This window comes from Oryx dammah, unplaced genomic scaffold (assembly GCF_014754425.2).
Source record: "Oryx dammah isolate SB20612 unplaced genomic scaffold, SCBI_Odam_1.1 HiC_scaffold_2, whole genome shotgun sequence".
Classification (NCBI taxonomy): Eukaryota; Metazoa; Chordata; class Mammalia; order Artiodactyla; family Bovidae; genus Oryx; species Oryx dammah.
Window position 1 is genome coordinate 188,003,180 of NW_024070186.1, and position 17,433 is coordinate 188,020,612.

At 44.4% G+C, this 17,433-nt stretch overlaps 1 pseudogene; it reads left to right on the forward strand.

Annotated features, from left to right (window-relative positions):
- Positions 1-3,473: 3,473 nt before the first annotated feature.
- LOC120859705 lies at positions 3,474-3,570 on the forward strand (annotated as a pseudogene).
- The last annotated feature ends 13,863 nt before the right edge of the window (positions 3,571-17,433 follow it).

Here is a 17,433-nt window from a genome sequence, read left to right on the forward strand (position 1 = left end):
AAAATTTTAATTAACTAATTTATTTTTGGCTGCATTCGGTCTTTGCTGCTTCACACTGGCTTTCTCTAGTTGCAGTGCAAATGTTTCTTATTGTTGTGGCTTCCCTTGTTGCTGAGCATGGGCTCTACAGCACAGGCTCAGTGGTTGTGGCTCTTGGGCTTAGTTGCTCCATGGTATGTGGGATCTTCCCAGACCAGGGATCGAACCCATGTCTCCTGCATTGGCAGGCAGATTCTTTACCACCGAGCCACCAGGGAAGCCTGGGTAATGTCTAAAAGACACGAAAGCCCTTGGGATCTTCTGATGGATTGGATGTGAGATATGAAAGAGAGGATGTAGTGAGGCTCCAGCTGAGGACTTGGGAGGTTGGTATCGCTGTTACCTGAGACAGGAAGGGTGTGGGCAGAGCAGGTGAGGGCAAAGACTTGGAGCTTGGTGTCTGACGTATTAAATTTGGGATGCCTGTTAATGTTAATTTGAGATCCCAAGTAGGGGAGAGTTTGGACCTGAGTCTGAGCTCAGTGTGATTCAGGCTCTGGTCGTGCTGGGTTCTGTGTCATCCCCTGACATTTCTCTTCTGAATTCATATCCTTTGCTGAACTTGTCACTTCCTTTATTGGAGCTCAAATACCAGCTGCCTAAGTTCTGACTCATGTAGGCAGTTGCTCATGATTTAAGCTCGAGACCTCAGCCTGGATCAACTTCATTTCTATGCCTCATCTATACCGATTCCCACTTGTCCTTCACAAACCTGTCACAGTGCAGGCACCAAGACGAGTTGCTTTCTCCCTATGCCTTTGTAGTGGAGATTTTTCAGGCCTTGCTGACTTTTGGGAGGGAAGGCCAAGGAATTCTCTAACATCTCCCCTTGTTACTCTGAAGGCCTGTCTCTCCCATGGTTTGAGTTGTTCCCAGTTTGTAGGTTTAAAAACCCTGGGGAGCTAACACCTGCTAAGTCTTTGCTGAACACAGATGGTAGATTCTAGTCACTTGACCAAAGGGAGAAGTAACCATGCCTTCCTTGGTTCTGCAGATGAACTTCTTCACTGCAGAGTGTCTCACCTGGAATGTTGCTGTTCATCGGGAGCAGACTTGGATCTATTTGCCAACTACCTGGAGATTTGCTTGAGAAGCTTCTGAGTCTCAGTTTTAAGATGGACGGAAAAAGAAAAGGAGTGATCTTTAAGGAAGACTGAGCAACAAGCACTGGAATATTATTGCCAAAGGATTGCAGCCCGCCAGGCTCCTCTGTCCATGGGATTCTCCAGGCAAGAATGCTGGAGTGGGTTGCCATTTCCTTTCTCCAGAGGATCTTTCCATCCCAGGGGCCGAACCCAGGTCTCCCGCATTGCAGGCAGATTCTTTACCATCTGAGCCATCAGGGAAGCCCAAGAGTACTGGAGTGGGCAGCCTATCCCTTCTCCAGGCGAACTTCCCCACACAGGAATCGAACCAGGATCTCTTGCATTGCAGGTGGATTCTTTTACCAACTGAGCTACCAGGGGGGAAGCCCAGTATATTATTGAGGCCAATAAATGCCTTCTCGGTCCCTTGGGCAAGTGAAATAGCGCCATGCACTGGCTGGTTCCCCACAACACAGGATGTCTCCAGGGAGCGCATATGCTGAGTTTATTTTAAAAATTTTTTTAAAAAAATAAACTTATTTATTTTAATTGGAGGTTAATTACTTTACAATATTGTATTGGTTTTGCCATACATCAACATGAGTCCACCACAGGTGTACATGTGTTCCGCATCCTGAACCCCCCTCCCTCCTCCTTCCCCGTTCCCCGTACCATCTTCTCTGGGTCGTCTCAGTGCACCAGCCCCAAGCATCCAGTATCATGCATCGAACCTGGACTGGTCATTCGTTTCATATATGATATACATGTTTCAATGCCATTCTCCCAAATCATCCCACTCTCTCCCTCTCCCACACAGTCCAAAAGACTGTTTTATATACATCTGTGTCTCTTTTGCTGTCTCGCATACAGGGTTATCGTTACCATCTTTCTAAATTCCATATATATGCGTTAGTATACTGTATTGAGTTTATTATTTCAAAGTATCCCAGAGGCAGCGATCCCAGATTTAATATGAGGCTCCTCCAGAGAAACCAGTCCCTTTAAGGAGAATTTTGCATATTCTAACTGTGTTTCCCCCCGGATTTCTACTTACTGTACTAAAGCCAAATTAATTCCAAAAAGGGAGAAGCTTCTTTTGCTCTCGCCTTACTCATGCAGCATACATTTTCATTATTCCTTCCTTTTTCTGGTCCTCATCGACTTGCAGACATGTTTATATTGCTGAAGGTGTATTGAATTGATAAAACTTTGTATGATCATTATTCTTAAAACAGAGTGCTGCTGTGAACCATACCCTCTGCTAAGAGCTGACGGCCACTTAAAAGTTTCACTGGATTCTCATAACCACTATTTAGGTATTCTGATTAGTCTTGTTTTCTAGATGAGGAAACTGAGGCTCAGAGCACATATTCACAACCACCTACTTTAACATCAAGAAAGTCTGGAATTTGGTAGCAAGTGTTTGAGAGCCACAAAATTTGTGAGATTTTTGTTCAAATCACTTAAATGTTTCTGAGTCTTGGATAGTGATTCCTTGCTACATCCTGGGATCATTGAGAACTGAAAGGAGTTGTGTATGTGAAGGTGCTTGATAAACTGTAGGCTTTATTATAGTTCTAAACAATAATTTGTATCCCTTCATTAATAATCTTCCTGTTGTTGGATTTAAATGGCCTTTTATTTATTTGTTTTAGTTGCTAGACATAACATTGCAGTGAATATCTCATATAGTATTTTTTTTTTTGGTCACATGGCACATGGGTATTAGCCTCCTGACCAGGGGTGGAACCTATGTCCCCTGCCTTGGAAGCATGGAGTTTTAACCACTGGACTCCTAGGGAAGTCCCTTGTATAGCTGTAATTTTTATTCTTTGAAAGTTCCTTAGGATAAAGCGATATTATGGAATTTTAAGATGGTTCGTGATATGTATTGCCCAGAAGTGATACCAGTTTATATGAATACCCACAGTGTGTGCGCCGACTGCTTTACCACAGTGTTGTAATATTGGATAGTTTCTGAAGTTCCTCTAAGGATGTGAGTGTAAGACACATTGTTTGAGAGAGCATTTCTTTGATTACAAGCAAAGTGGGATGTTTTCCCGCATGCTTGTTTACTAGCAGTATCTCTGTTTTTATGAATTGTCTTATCCACTTCTCTGCTAGTTTATTGGGGACTTCATGTTTTGGTATCAATGCGTATAAGCAAGCATATTGATAATAATAAGCACAACATAGGCATGAAGATTTGCTGCAAAGATTTTCTCTAGTATTTGCCCTTTGATTTTAGTTATACTAGTTCTGTCCAATGGTTGTTTATTTCTATAATGTACAAAGTGACCATCTATCATAATTTCTTTCAACATAACTTATAAAGTGATCATCCCCTGTGCTCTCTTCAGCAGGACATCTGCTAAAATGGGAACGACATAGAGAAGAGTAGAGTGGCCCTGTGCGAGGATAAATTCATGAAGTATTTTATATTTTTTGTGGCAAAGATTCAGACATGACTTAGAGACTGAACAACAACAACAAATGGCATAAGAATTGTATCTCAGTGAAGCTGTTACCGAAAAACCCTACAAAACACCCAACATATTTTCCCCTCTAAAGCATTATGGTAGAACAAGCTTCCTAGGGAGAATTTTATTTAAGCTTTTCATATCCATATTTACCTGTGATGTGTGATTCTGTGCTCAGCTGAACTCTGCGACCCCATGGACTGTAGCCCTGCTAGGCTCCTTTGTCCATAGGATTTCCCAGGCAAGAATACTGGAGTGGGTTGCCATTTGCTTCTCGAGCCAGGTATTGAACCTGTGTCTCTTGCATTGGCAGACAGATTCTTTACCACTGAGCCACCAGGGAAGCCCCTCACTTGTGATATGTGCTTATAATTTTCTTTTTGTGTGTAGGAAGAAGATCATGCTTGCTTAATGGACATTAACATAGTCTTACCTCTTTTTGCATTCTGGATGTTTTATACAACATTGAAACCATGTGTTTCTTAAAAGAATGAAAATTGTTCTGGTGGAAACATTGGGACAAGCTGCATTTTTTGGTTGTTATCAAATAATTTCTTCAATTTCTTCCTTATTATTCTGTTCTGATTTATATTTCTTGAGTTATTTTTAGTAATCTGTATCTTTCTAGAAATTATTCATTTTATGGAACATTTCAGCTTATTTGCCTACAAGTGTGTATAACATTCTCTTTGGGTTTAGAGAAAAAAAAAATCTATTTTCTGTATTTTGTCCTATCTCTTTTCTCATTTCTAATTAAAAATGTTCCCCTTAATTATATTTGTCAGAGGTTTGTTTATTTTAGTAGTCTTATCAAAAAACCAACATTTGAACTAATTTATCATTCTACAGCTTTATGTTTTACAGTGTATTTATTTCAGCTTTTATCTTCATCTATTGCCTTTTTGAAATTACTTTCCCCTGTAATTTTTAAATTGAAGGCTCTGTTAATATCAGTTTGGATAATCCCAGCCTGAATAGGATTCTGAAGCCCAAAATAAGTTATGGGGAGAGAAAATGATGTATTATCAGTACGTGTTTATCAATCAGGGATCCGCAAGAAGTGAAGAGCCTGCACCAGTGATTTCTATAGCGGGAATCCATTCAGGAACTAGTTAGGAGCTGCTGAAAGCACTGAAAACCCAAGTGGGCTGGTGAGATGACATAGAGACGAGCAACAGCAGCAAGCTGCTCCTCCCCACCCACACACAGCTGGAGGGACTGAAGAAATAGGAGGGAACGTTCCCAGACCTGAGGAAACCAGCAGCACAGATCTGCAGAAAAGCCCCAGAAGGCAGAGCTGGGGTCCGAGGTGGACAATAAAAGTGAAGAGGACAACCTGAGGTTTACTGTCCTCCTCTTCCCAGTCTCCGTCTGGGTGCCTCTCTTTGCCAGAAATTAACAGGAAGCCAGCTGGCAAAGGAGCCTGAGAAATGTAGTTTGTCAGAGTCAGGCTGAACCGGGAAGAGCAGCTGATGGACCCAGGAGTGGACGGTGACCAGCACAGACACCTCTTCAGTGCACGTGAGGTCAGACGGGTTTGTGATGCCAGCACCAGCGTGGTGTCATATCTTTGCAAGGTCTTGTGAGTCTCAGCTTCTATGCCCCTTTCTCATGCTCCCTGTCTCTCCTGTTGCTTTTGATCACTGAGCCCATATTAAAGTTAAGGCAACTTCTGTCCCAGCTCTTTCCCTAGTCTGGTCTCTCTCCTTTGGCCACCTTACTACTTACAGCCTTGATTCTAACCTGGACCTCTGTGCAGGGGTACCCACCCAGCTCTTTATCTCTGTTTGTGATTTCGCTGCTCAACTTTGGACCTGGGCTTCTAGCTGCCTGTTGGAGGAGGGAAATGCCTACCCACCCCAGTATTCTTGCCTGGAGAATTCAAGGGATAGAGGAGCCTGGTGGGCTACCGTCCCCAGGGAAACAGAGCCTACATGACTGCACGACTAACACACACACAGTCAGTCACACACAGTGGGCATTACGGATGCCTCCGAATCCTTGTAAATGGGATTTATTGTGTTCCCCTCTCCCCAGATCTCTTCTGTCCCCTGCATTCCTCTCTCAGCTGATAGCACCTCCTCCATCCCGGGATCAGAGCTGGCCAGGTGGGAGTAACCCCTTAAGCCTTCCTTCTCTCTTCCATCCCAAACAGGCCTTCACACGTCTGCTCAGTCATGCACCCTGAGATTGCTGTTTCTTTCCTCTTATCTCGTTGCACCTGTACCAGCTCTGGCCTCATTATTTCTCCTCTGGCTTCTTCCAGTTGTTGTCCCTTTCTCTATTCTCCTCCTGCTCCACTCCATTCTTCATATTAATGTGAAAATGATGGTTTTGGGAGTACAGACTGGCTGCGTTACTCAAGCTGTAAACTCCTGAAGGGCCTCCAGGTGTGCGAGATTGGCTCCAGGTGTCTTTGCTCTGGGATTGGCTCCTGCCTCCTCTGCCCACCCCATTTTTTACCGTTTTTCGTCACTGCTGTCTGGACTATTCGGAGAAGGCGATGGCAACCCACTCTGGTATTCTTGCCTGGAAAATCCTATGGACAGAGGAGCCTGGTAGGCTGCAGTCCATGGGGTCGGAGAGTCAGACACGACTGAGCGACTTCACTTCCACTTTTCATTTTCATGCGTTGGAGAAGGAAATGGCAACCCACTCCAGTGTTCTTGCCTGGAGAATCCCGGGGACGGCAGAGCCTGGTGGGCTGCCGTCTCTGGGGTCGCACAGAGTCGAACACGACTGAAGAGACTTAGCAGCAGCAGCAGCAGCAGTCTGGACTATTCTATATCCTTGAATTCTATGCCTTGAATCTTACTGAGTTTCAAATTCCAGCTTTGGGTAGGCTTTCCTGTTGGGCGCCCCTCCACAACAGAGTCAGTCACCCCCTCCCCTGTGTTTCCCAGCACTTTGCTAATATCTCTCCTAGAGCTGTTAAATCTATTCAATAAACTGAGTTTCGCAAGAGGAAAGCCTGAGTTCTGTTCATCTTCGTCTTCTCAGTTCCTAGAAATTTCCTAGAAATGCTCAGTGTGCATACCTATGTACACACATAAATAAGAACAATTAAAAATTATTTAACAAACTCTTGCATAATGTTTACAACCAGGCATTGTTCTGAACACTGTAACAAGTTAAAACCTTTTAATGCTTATAACCACCAGAAGACTCAGAGGCTGTTATAGGTACCACTTGCCAGATGAAGAAACAAGCACAGATTGGGTAAAGCAGCTCGAAGCCACATGGAGTGAGTGGCCGAGCTGGGGTTTGGATTCTGGCGGTCTGGCTGCTGACTGGCTCTCTATCCCAGTCTCTACCGTGCCTCAGCAGTGTTAGCTGTATGAAGAGGATGTGCCAAGAGGCTGCCTGATGGGCAAACCAGTCTGCTCTACGTTGTAGAGTTCCCAGTGGTTCTGGATGTGGCCATTTCGTCATCTTAGTGTGTGTGCTCAGTTGCTTCAGTCATGTCCGACTCTTTGCAAGCCTTTGGACTGTAGCCGGCCGGGCTTCTCTGTCCATGGGATTCTCCAGGCAAGAGTGCTGGAGTGGGTTGCTGTGTCCTCCTCCAGAGGATCTTCCCGACCCAGGGGTTGAACCACGTCTCTTAGGTCTCCTGTGTTGGAAGGTGGGTTCTTCACCACTAGCGCCACCTGCGAAGCCCTCTTCATCTTAGGGAATCCCCCAAAGCCACGGATAGTGGGTTCAGTGCAGGGTAACTTCTCTGCAGGCTCACAGGTCTGCTTAAAGTTTTTCTCTCTCTAGCTGGAGAGGCCCTGGGCTAATGATCTGAAGGAGCCCATATCTTTTGAGAGCTAGGTACCTCAGCTGGCCCAGGAGGCCTGAGGCTCAGGTTAGTGTTGGGGTTTTTAATCTTGAATAAATCAGACTATTTCTTAAAATAGTTTGGAGACCTTTTAGAAGCTAATACATGACTGTATTCTCCCCAGGATGGCATAGGTCCTTCCCAGAGAAAAGTTGGTTTAACTAGAGATTTATATGTCAGTTCCAATTCTGAAGCTTGTTTCCACTTCTATTTGGGTCCTCAATGCATAGGATTTCTAGAGTTCTCCCGCTGAAAGGACCCTAGTACTTAGAGCGTCTTTATTGTGTGTCCAGCACCACCCTCTCTACTGTGAAGATGTGGGAGAGGTGTAAATTGGCATATGGGGGGCTGTCTCCTGGTATATATAGTTGGAGAAAAGAGTTCAGGCACATGCGAGAAGAATTAGGACGAGACATGATTTTCTATATTAGCATACAGCAGTTAGTGTGGATTCAAGTGCCAGACTTATACCAACAATTAGAGAACAGAGCAGCATGTTGTAAGATGCAGATCATATGTTATGAATAGTAAATAAAAAATGAGTTAGAGAAAGTAGACAAATGAAGGCTGGAGTATGGAGGAGAGGTTTTAGGAGAGAGTGAGTTTTGACCTGAATAAGGCAGGAAGATGATAAATAATAACGTAATTGAGAGCTTTCCTGGAGGAGGGTACGGCAACCCACTCCAGTATTCTTGCCTGGAGAATTCCATGGATGGGAGCCTGGTGGGCTACAGTCCATGGGGTTGCAAAGAGTCGGACACAACTGAGCAACTAACATAACAACCCAACAGGTAGTGCTGGTGGTAAAGAACCCACCTGCCAGTGCAGCAGGCATAAGAAGTGTGGGTTTGATCCCTGAGTCAAGAAGATCCCCTGGGGGAGGGCATGGCAACTTACTCCAGCATTCCTGCTGGGAGAATCCCATGAACGAGGAGCCTGGAGGGCTACAGTGCACAGGGCCAAAAAGAGACGTGAATGAAGTGACCTGGCGTACAATCTTATTTTACGTGGGGGGAACTAGACCTCTGATTTGCTTCAGTTGGTTTTCTGCTATGCTCAGCCAAACTTATTCCTAACAAACTTTATTCATAATCTTCTTTCACTAAAATATAACCTTCATGAGTCCAAGGACTTTACTTGGTCCTTTACTGTTGGTAACTTTATTGTTACTACTAAATCCTGGGCACCTATAATATTATCTGGCACATAGTAGGTGCTCAAATATTACTGAATAATGAATATACGGTAATAGAGAAAGTCGGATGAGATTTCCTGAGGTGCTATTTGTGGAGTATGGATCAGCCAGGGTAGGCTAAGTTTTGTTGAAGTAATAACACCAGAATATCAGTGGTTTATACAATAGGAACTTATTCCTACTTAATTATAGTCATCTTCAGGTCTCAGCAGGTAGCTATCTTCTGTGTCCACCATTCTTGGCTGCTTTGACCTTGTAGCATCTTTCCTCAAGTTCATCGTGCTTCAGAGTTCACCTTGGCAAGAGAAGGGATCGTGGGGAAACCGTGATTCAGTTTTGAAATGCTCCTGTCTGGAAGTGACACATTCCATTTTGGCTTATGTTTCATTGACCACAGTGGGTCATACGGCTGTGATGAACTTCACGGGGGCCAGATGAGGGAGAAATGGAAGTATTGGTGAGCACGGGGAGTGTCTATCATAGGCTTTATGCAGCCTCTGAAACCACTGGGAGGGAGTGGGTAGGAGGCCTGAGCACATTCAGACAGGGAAGAAATGATAAGGCAATCCAACCAAGAATGCCAGTCCAAGCGGGGAGAAATGAAGCCATATGCACACTGATGCTGCTTCTTTTTTGAATTGGGGTATAGTTGCTTTTGCCAGCAAAGGTCCGTCTAGTCAAGGCTGTGGTTTTTCCAGTGGTCATGTATGGATGTGAGAGTTGGACTATAAAGAAAGCTGAGCACCAAAGAATTGATGCTTTTGAACTGTGGTGTTGGAGAAGACTCTGGAGAGTCCTTTGGACATCAAGGAGATCCAACCAGTCATCCTAAAGGAGCTCAGTCCTTGGTGTTCACTGGAAGGACTGATGCTGAAGCTGAAACTCCAATACTTTGGCCATCTGATGCAAAGAGCTGACTCATTGGCAAAGACCCTGATGCTGGGAAAGATTGAGGGTGGGGGAGAAGAAGGGTTCGACAGAGGATAAGATGGTTGGACGGCATCACCGACTCAGTGGACATGAGTTCGAGTGAACTCTGGGAGTTGGTGATGGACAGGGAGGCCTGGCCTGCTGCAGTCCATGGGGTCGCAAAGACTCGGACACGACTGAGCAACTGAGCCGAACTGATAGTTGCATTATAACGTGTTGGTTTCTGCACAACAGAGTGAATCAGCTGTGCGTGTACATACATCTCCTCCCTCGGGGACCTCCCTCCCCCAGGCCCCTCATCCCACCCCTCTGGGTCCTCAGCGCCGAGCTGAGCTCCCTGTGCCATCCAGCAGGTTCTCACTAGCTCTCTGTCTCACACATGGTAGGCATATATGTCGATCCCAATCTCCCGACCTGTCCTGCCCAACTTTACCCCCACTCCCCCTGTGTCCACACATCCTTTCTCTCTCAAAGTGACTCCTGTGTTTATCATTTTGAAGTTTGCGGCTGGCAGCTTCTTGCCCACGTGTGACTGCTGAGAGCGCTCTCCCGTGTGTGCTCACACAGGGCCTCACCGTTGGTGCCTTCAGATGTACTCTGCCCTCCTGCTTCGTGCCGGTAGCCCAGGCTTGCTCCCTGGGCCACACATTATAAATCCCGAACTCCCGTAGTGTCTTTGCTCTCATCCAAACTGTGTCCCATCCCTTCAGGATTTTGAATTAAGTCATAAACTAATTCAAGCTAAGATGTGATAGTTTGATAAAATAACTCACCTAACATATTTGCATTTTAATGGAGGCTCTCAGTGCCTTAAAGCAGAAGGGTTGTAATTTCAGGCACCCCGGTAAGCAGGTTGGGAAAATATTTTTCTCCAGAGGAGCCTTTTAGTGCTCCTTAAATCTTATCACACTGCTCTGCAGACAGAACAGGACTGAGTTTTCTCGGCTGATTTCTGTCGTGTTCCAAGCCAGATACCACCTGGGGAGAGGGTGCGGCGCTAACCACACAGGCCCTATTTCATTAAGCATATTGGCAAGAGAAGAAAGGGAACCTATTCAGAGGGGATGGACTCAGGTGTGCAGAGAAAGACAAATACAGCATCCCACTACTCTGTCCCCTGATAAAACATCCGTCGCCATTCGAATTATGCTGCTTTTCCATAAAAGACAACTCGTGCTTTTTGTGTGGTTGTGGAAACAGCTAGGTTTCTTCCCCACTGTTTGACATTTTCCATGCTTGTTGCTAAATCTTTGACAGAAGCATTAGCTGGGCTGAAGAATAATAGTGTTGTAAGAAAGCTGATAATGGCCTAGGAAAAAAAAAGTATGTATAATACATACCTTGACATCGAATCGCTGAATACTTTAATAAGTAATGCACACAAACGGAGGCCTTTTGTGTTGACATAAAATGTAAGCTCTACGTTTCTTCTCATTGAGAAGCATAAAGAACAGGAGAGGAAAATAGATGGGAGAAATTCAAATATTTTCCTTTGGGGACTTTGATGTGCCAATGTACTATACACCAAGAGGTTCTTTTAATTTCCTCAAGTGTTAGCGAGAGAATGAGAGTGGAGAGAGAGAGGATATAGTATGTGTCTTGCATTTATTTTTATTTTTTAAAAAATAATAATTTATTTATTTGGCTGCACTGGGTCTTTAGTTGTGGCACTCAGGATCTTTAGCTATAGCATGCAAACTCTTAGTTGCGGTGTGTGGGATCCAGTTCCCTGACCAGGGATGGAACCCCTGCATTGGGAACACGAAGTCCCAGCCACTGGACCACCAAGGAAGTCCCTGTCTCTTGCATTTCTTGATACTTCCCAGAAACCAGTTCCAGACGTGAGAACGTATACTGAAGTGGTTTTCAGAATCCCAAGGGGCTCAAAAGGCTGACTAGCAGCAAGCACCACTGAAGTCAAAGGGACCCAGGCTCCAGGAACCAGGAGCCAGCCTTGGTGCCAGAATGAGTGCATGTGATCTGAGATGAAGCATCTTCTGGGCTAGAGCAACCGGCAGGACACACGATCACAGAGAGAGCCTTCAGGAAAGGGAGTGAGGGAGAACAATGAATGCTGTTGAATGTGTAAAGCGGGTTCTGTTGGCTCCTGCAATTTTTTGACTTAGATTTTTTTCTTTTTTTGAAAAAAGAATTCTCACACATTTTCATCATCCAGACTATCCAGCTATAGTATCAGATGATAAATGTGAAACCTTCTCATTCTTTTCTCTCATTTTCAAGATTTCTCCTCAAAAACGACAACTGCCTTCACCTTTCCCTCCCATCTTTTGGCCAGCCTTAAGCAGTTATTGAAATACCTCTTTCTTGGTAACAGCCATTTCCCTACACTGTGATGGCATGGAATTCAGACTCCAAATATGCCTAGTAGCCTCCTGTAGGTTATTCTTAACTCTGCCTAGAAACTGATTGAGTTAAGATGTATGTTGCAAGTACTCAAAACTGAGGCTCACAGTGGCTTGAACAACAAAGATAGTTGTCTCACATCATAAGAGGTCTGCTCTTAGGAGGTCTGTGGTTCGAGCTGCTACTGTTGTTATTAGTCACTAAGTCATGGCTGACTCTTTGGGACACCATGGACTGTGCCACGTTCCTCTGTCCATGGGATTTCCCAGACAAGAGTACTGGAGTGGGTTGCCACTTCCTTCTCCAGGGGATCTTCCCAACCCAGAGATGAAGCCTGCATCTCCTGCCTTAGCAGGAGGATTCTTTACCACTGAGCCACCAGGGAAGCCCATGCTTAGAGTGGTGGCTTTCAAATGTCATCAAGGCTCTTTCTGATTTTCCATTCTGCCATGTCTGGGTATGGACACTGGGGCCTCGTGCTTAATGCCTCATGGTCACCATATGGCTGCTGTAGCCCCTAGGGATTTGACTGACAAAAAGGATCATCTTTTTATAGAGGAGCAAAATAATTTTTCTGTGAAGTCCATGAACTCACTGGCTCTCAAATCCCATTGTGTAGTCTAGATCACATAGCTGTTCCTAGCTGCAAGAAGCACTGCAAAAATCCATATTTTGACAAGGCAAATAATAGGATTGTCCACAACTGACCTAGACTCATCCTGGTTTGCTGCCTGGAAATGGATAGGTTCTGCTAATGAGAAAAGTGTGAGGGTTGGCAGGCAACTACAGTGTGTATCTGTGGGTAGATGGTACTTTTGTTCCCCCTTCAGTTCAGTTCAGTTCAGTTCAGTCACTTAGTTGTGTCCGACTCTTTGCGACCCCATGAATTGCAGCACGCCAGGCCTCCCTGTTCATCACCAACTCCCAGAGTTCACCCAAACTCATGTCCATTGAGTCCGTGATGCCATCCAGCCATCTCATCCTTGGTCGTCCCCTTCTCCTCCTGCCCCCAATCCCTCCTAGCATCAGTCTTTTCCAATGAGTCAACTCTTCTCATGAGGTGGCCAAAGTACTGAAGTTTCAGCTTTAGCATCATTCCTTACAAAGAACACCCAGGGCTGATCTTTAGAATGGACTGATTGGATTTCCTTGCAGTCCAAGGGACTCTCAGGAGTCTTCTCCAACACCACAGTTCAAAAGCATCAATTCTTTGGTGCTCAGCTTTCTTCACAGTCCAACTCTCACATCCATACATGACCACTGGAAAAACCATAGCCTTGACTAGACGGATCTTGGTTGGCAAAGTAATGTCTCTGCTTTTGAATATGCTATCTAGGTTGGTCATAACTTTCCTTCCAAGCAGTAAGCGTCTTTTAATTTCATGGCTGCAGTCACCATCTGCAGTGATTTTGGAGCCCCCCAAAAAAAGTCTGACACTGTTTCCACTATTTCCCCATCTATTTCCCATGAAGTGATGGGACCAGATGCCATGATCTTTGTTTTCTGAATGTTGAGTTTTAAGCCAACTTTTTCACTCTCCTCTTTCACTTTCATCAAGAGGCTCTTTAGTTCCTCTTCACTTTCTGCCATAAGGGTGGTGTCATCTGCATATCTGAGGTTATTGATATTTCTCCCAGTGATCAATATTGTATTGGTTTCTGCTATACTTCAACATGCATCAGTCATAGGTACACATATGTCCCCTCCTTCTTGAGCCTCCCTTCTACCTCCCACCTTGCTTGGGTTGTCACAGAGCCCCAGTTTGAGTTTTCTGAGTCAAAAAGCAAATTACCAATGGCTGTCTGTTCTGCATATATTAGTGTATATATTTCCATGCCACTCTCTCCATTCGTCCCACCCTCTCTTTTTTACCTCCAGCCCAGCCCCTGTGTCCATAAGTCTGTTCTAGGTCTCCTTTGCTGCCCTGCAAATAGTTTCATCAGTATAGATGGTACGTTTTATCCAGCTCTTGGTTTGTGCCACTGAGGTATATCTTACCCTGCAGTTCTGTACAGGTATTTCCCTGGATAGTGGCTGTAAATATCTTTACATGATATAATTATTTTTTCACTGATTTCCATTAAAAAAAACTAAAGTTTCTGTGGAAAGCATTTTTGCCAAGATTATACCAAATCACATGCTTAAAATGGTGGTACTATGAGATACTGAAATAAAAAACTCTGTAGATAATTTCCATATTTGAGCAATAAATGTGTTCCAGCAAAGTGCCCCTAAGGTGACTTTATGTAAAATAAACCCTCAATTCCCTTTAACCATTTTTATGAAGTTGGAGACATATTCCCATTGGAAAATATGTTTCTGTAGGTGGTATATGAAACTAAATAGCAGATCAAGTTTCTGTAGGGTACCTCAGCTCCCAAATGGGGCTTTGCATCAGAACTACCTTTTGGGGTTTTCCAAAACTATAACATTCCTAGATTTCTCTTCAGATTGGTAGGAAGGAGGCCTGGGAGCTATGGATTTATAAAGCTTCCCAAGTGACACTGATACACAGGCAGGTTTAGGAATTATATGTAATAGACATAGAGTTACAGAACTTAATAGGATTTTGAAATAATGTGGTCCAATTCCCTCATTTTATGGATGAGGAAAGAAGTTATGAGCCTTGCTAGTAGACTAGAAGGACTTAAGGACATAGAGGGACTTGAATTCAACCCTTGTGAGTCTAAAGTTTATGCCTTTGCCAGGACATCACCCTACTGGGGAAGGGACTTAGAATATTCCATATATATGTGATGAAATTTGCATAGGCAAGAGAGACCTTCAGAGTTTGATGCTATTTTCCTTAATCAAGAGTCTGTCACTGGGACTGCCCTGGTGGTCCAGTGGTTAAGACTCTGCACTTCCACTGCGGGGGCATGGGTTTGATCCCTGGTCAGGGAGCTAAGATCTCAATTCTGTGAGACTCGGCCAAAAGAAAATGATAGATAAAAGGAGAATGCTTGAAAAAGAGTCTACCTCTTGCCTTCATGTCTTTTTCTCATTTCTTTGATCAGAACCTCCCTCTGAATGTAAGATTTTCTGTAGAAGTCATCAAACTCTTTATTCTTGGAACTTTTTTCTTTGGGCCAAGGTGTGCATTGCCTTAGAGAGCCAGGGTACATAATTATATTTCACCAGGACTACTAATGAATTCATTCATGATGTGGATGTATGCATTTCCTAGGTTGAGTAAGGGGACATATAAGATCATAAACCAGGAGCTCCTAACACTTATGGGGTGCGTTTGTCAGCTTTTTCTGTGTACTAAACCACTTCAAAGGCAAAGATGTAAGACCACCAGCATGTGTTTTTTCTCACGATTCGTGGTTTGACTGAGTGGGGCTTCTGAAGGGGGGCTGGCCTGGCTGAGGCTGGATGGTCTGTGATGGCTGTTCCCACATGTTTGGTGGTTGGCTCATTGTCAGCTGAGATAACAAGATGATTTGGCCACATGTCTCTCACCATTTCCAGGACCCAGACTTGATCTCTGTGCTCTGTTGTTTCAGTCATGTCTAACTCTTTCGGGACCCTGTGAATTGTAACCCACCAGGCTCCTCTGTCCATGGGATTCTCCAGGTGAGAATACTGGAGTGGGCTGCCATTTCCTTCTTCAAGGGATCTTTCCCACACAGGGATTGAGCCTGCATCTCCTACAGCTTCTGAATTGGCAGGTGGGTTCTTTACCACTGAGCCACCTGGGAAGCCTGCTTGTTCATATGGTGGTGGTTAGAAGATCCCAGGAAAAAAGGGGGAAACTCCAATGCATAAATACTTTTCAGGTTTCTTCTTGTGTTACCTCTGTCAAAACAAGTCACCTGGCAAACCCTGAGTTCATGTGGGAAGGGATATAGACTCAGAAAGGGGGATTACTGTGGCTATTTTGGCCAACACTCTCCTGCAGTGGCATGACAGGTGACAAGGGAGCCCATGAAGACCTGAACACTTACTTTGTGCCTGGCAGTGTGCCCAGCAAGTTAGAGAGGCTTATCAGCTCAAAGTCATCCTTACTAAGTGAATGAGCTGTCATTCAGCCCTTGCTCCAATGTAGATCCAAAGTTCATGCTTGACTGTACTCGAACTCTATCTAATTAGTCTAAGTTTCTTAACATCTACAGACCTTCACAAAGCACTGAGAACTCCCTTTGCTGCTGCTGAAACATACAAACAAAAAAGAATGACCCTTTGAGATTAGAGGTTATATGCTTTTACTTGACCATTTGTTTTTAATTATGTCTAAGGCTAATTGTTTATCTTATGGATGGTTAAGGCTATTAGGACCTTAAATGCTGCTAGCACATTCTGAGGTTTGGCACATCTGGCTTGGATGACTCATGGGGAGTATTCAGATTGCCTTTGAAAGGTGTTTATTTTTCCTCATTAAGTCTGCATGCAGTCTATTCTTTCTGAACATGATGGTTTCTTCCTTCAGGCTTGCTTTCAAGAGGAGTGCCCTGGAGCAGGTGCCTTGTTGCATCCTTACTCCCCACATGTCACTGGGTCTGTTTTACATCATTATCTCTTAGCAGAGACTCTGTGTGGGGAGTTTTTATTGCATGAGAAGGTGTAATGTGCAGGACATCTGAAGGCCCTGAGCAAGTTCCATCCTCTGCCTGTAAATCCCTTCCTGGCTTAAGAAATGAGTGGACCGAGGAGATGATGTGAAAGTCCATATCCACATCTAATTGTTTGCAATTTGTACTTTTTGCTTCTTGGGTTGCAGGAGAAGGGCAAGAGTCTGGATTAGCTTGGTGTGGAAGTTTGGCATGATCATGGACCCAAATGCCTCTCTGGCATGATTTCCTGCCACTGCTCTTCACAGCCAGGCTGTAACACCAGATATTTCCTAAGAACCCATGTTTCCTCCTGCCCTCACAACTCTGACCCTGTGGTTTCTCTTCCTGGAAGGACCCTTCTAACATAAGGCAATTTTTCCTTATCTTTATCCTAGACCCCAGCTCAACTCTCAGAGGTAGCACCCTCTGTGAAGTCTTCTATAATATCTACCACTTCACACAAGCTCTCAACAGTGTTGAGAGTTCTTTTCTCTGCCATCCAGTGTCCCATGTATATCTCTAATGAAGCAAGATCACTCTGTGTTGCAATTTGTTTTTAAATTTAAATTTATTTATTTTAATCGGAGGCAAGTTGCAATTTTATGACTCTCCTTTGGGCTGGGAATTCCTTAAAAGATCATATCATGGCTTGGTTCTCGGTGTGTCTAGCTCCCTAGTATAGTCCTTGGCACGTAAATGATGCCATGTGTGACAAGACTGAATAGCTGGCCCTTTCCTATCTTGGAAAGTCTACAATTCCTCTATCTTTTTCTTTCTTTCTTTTTTTTGGCTGCACCGAAATATTAGTTCCCTAACCAGGGATTGAACCTGGGCCCTTGGCAGTGAAAGCCCAGAATCCTTACCCCTGGACTGCTAGGGAATTCTCTCCAGCTTTTTTCTGATACTAGTACTGACTTCCATCTCATAATGCTGGAAGTATGTATTGTGATTGCCACTCCCCTTA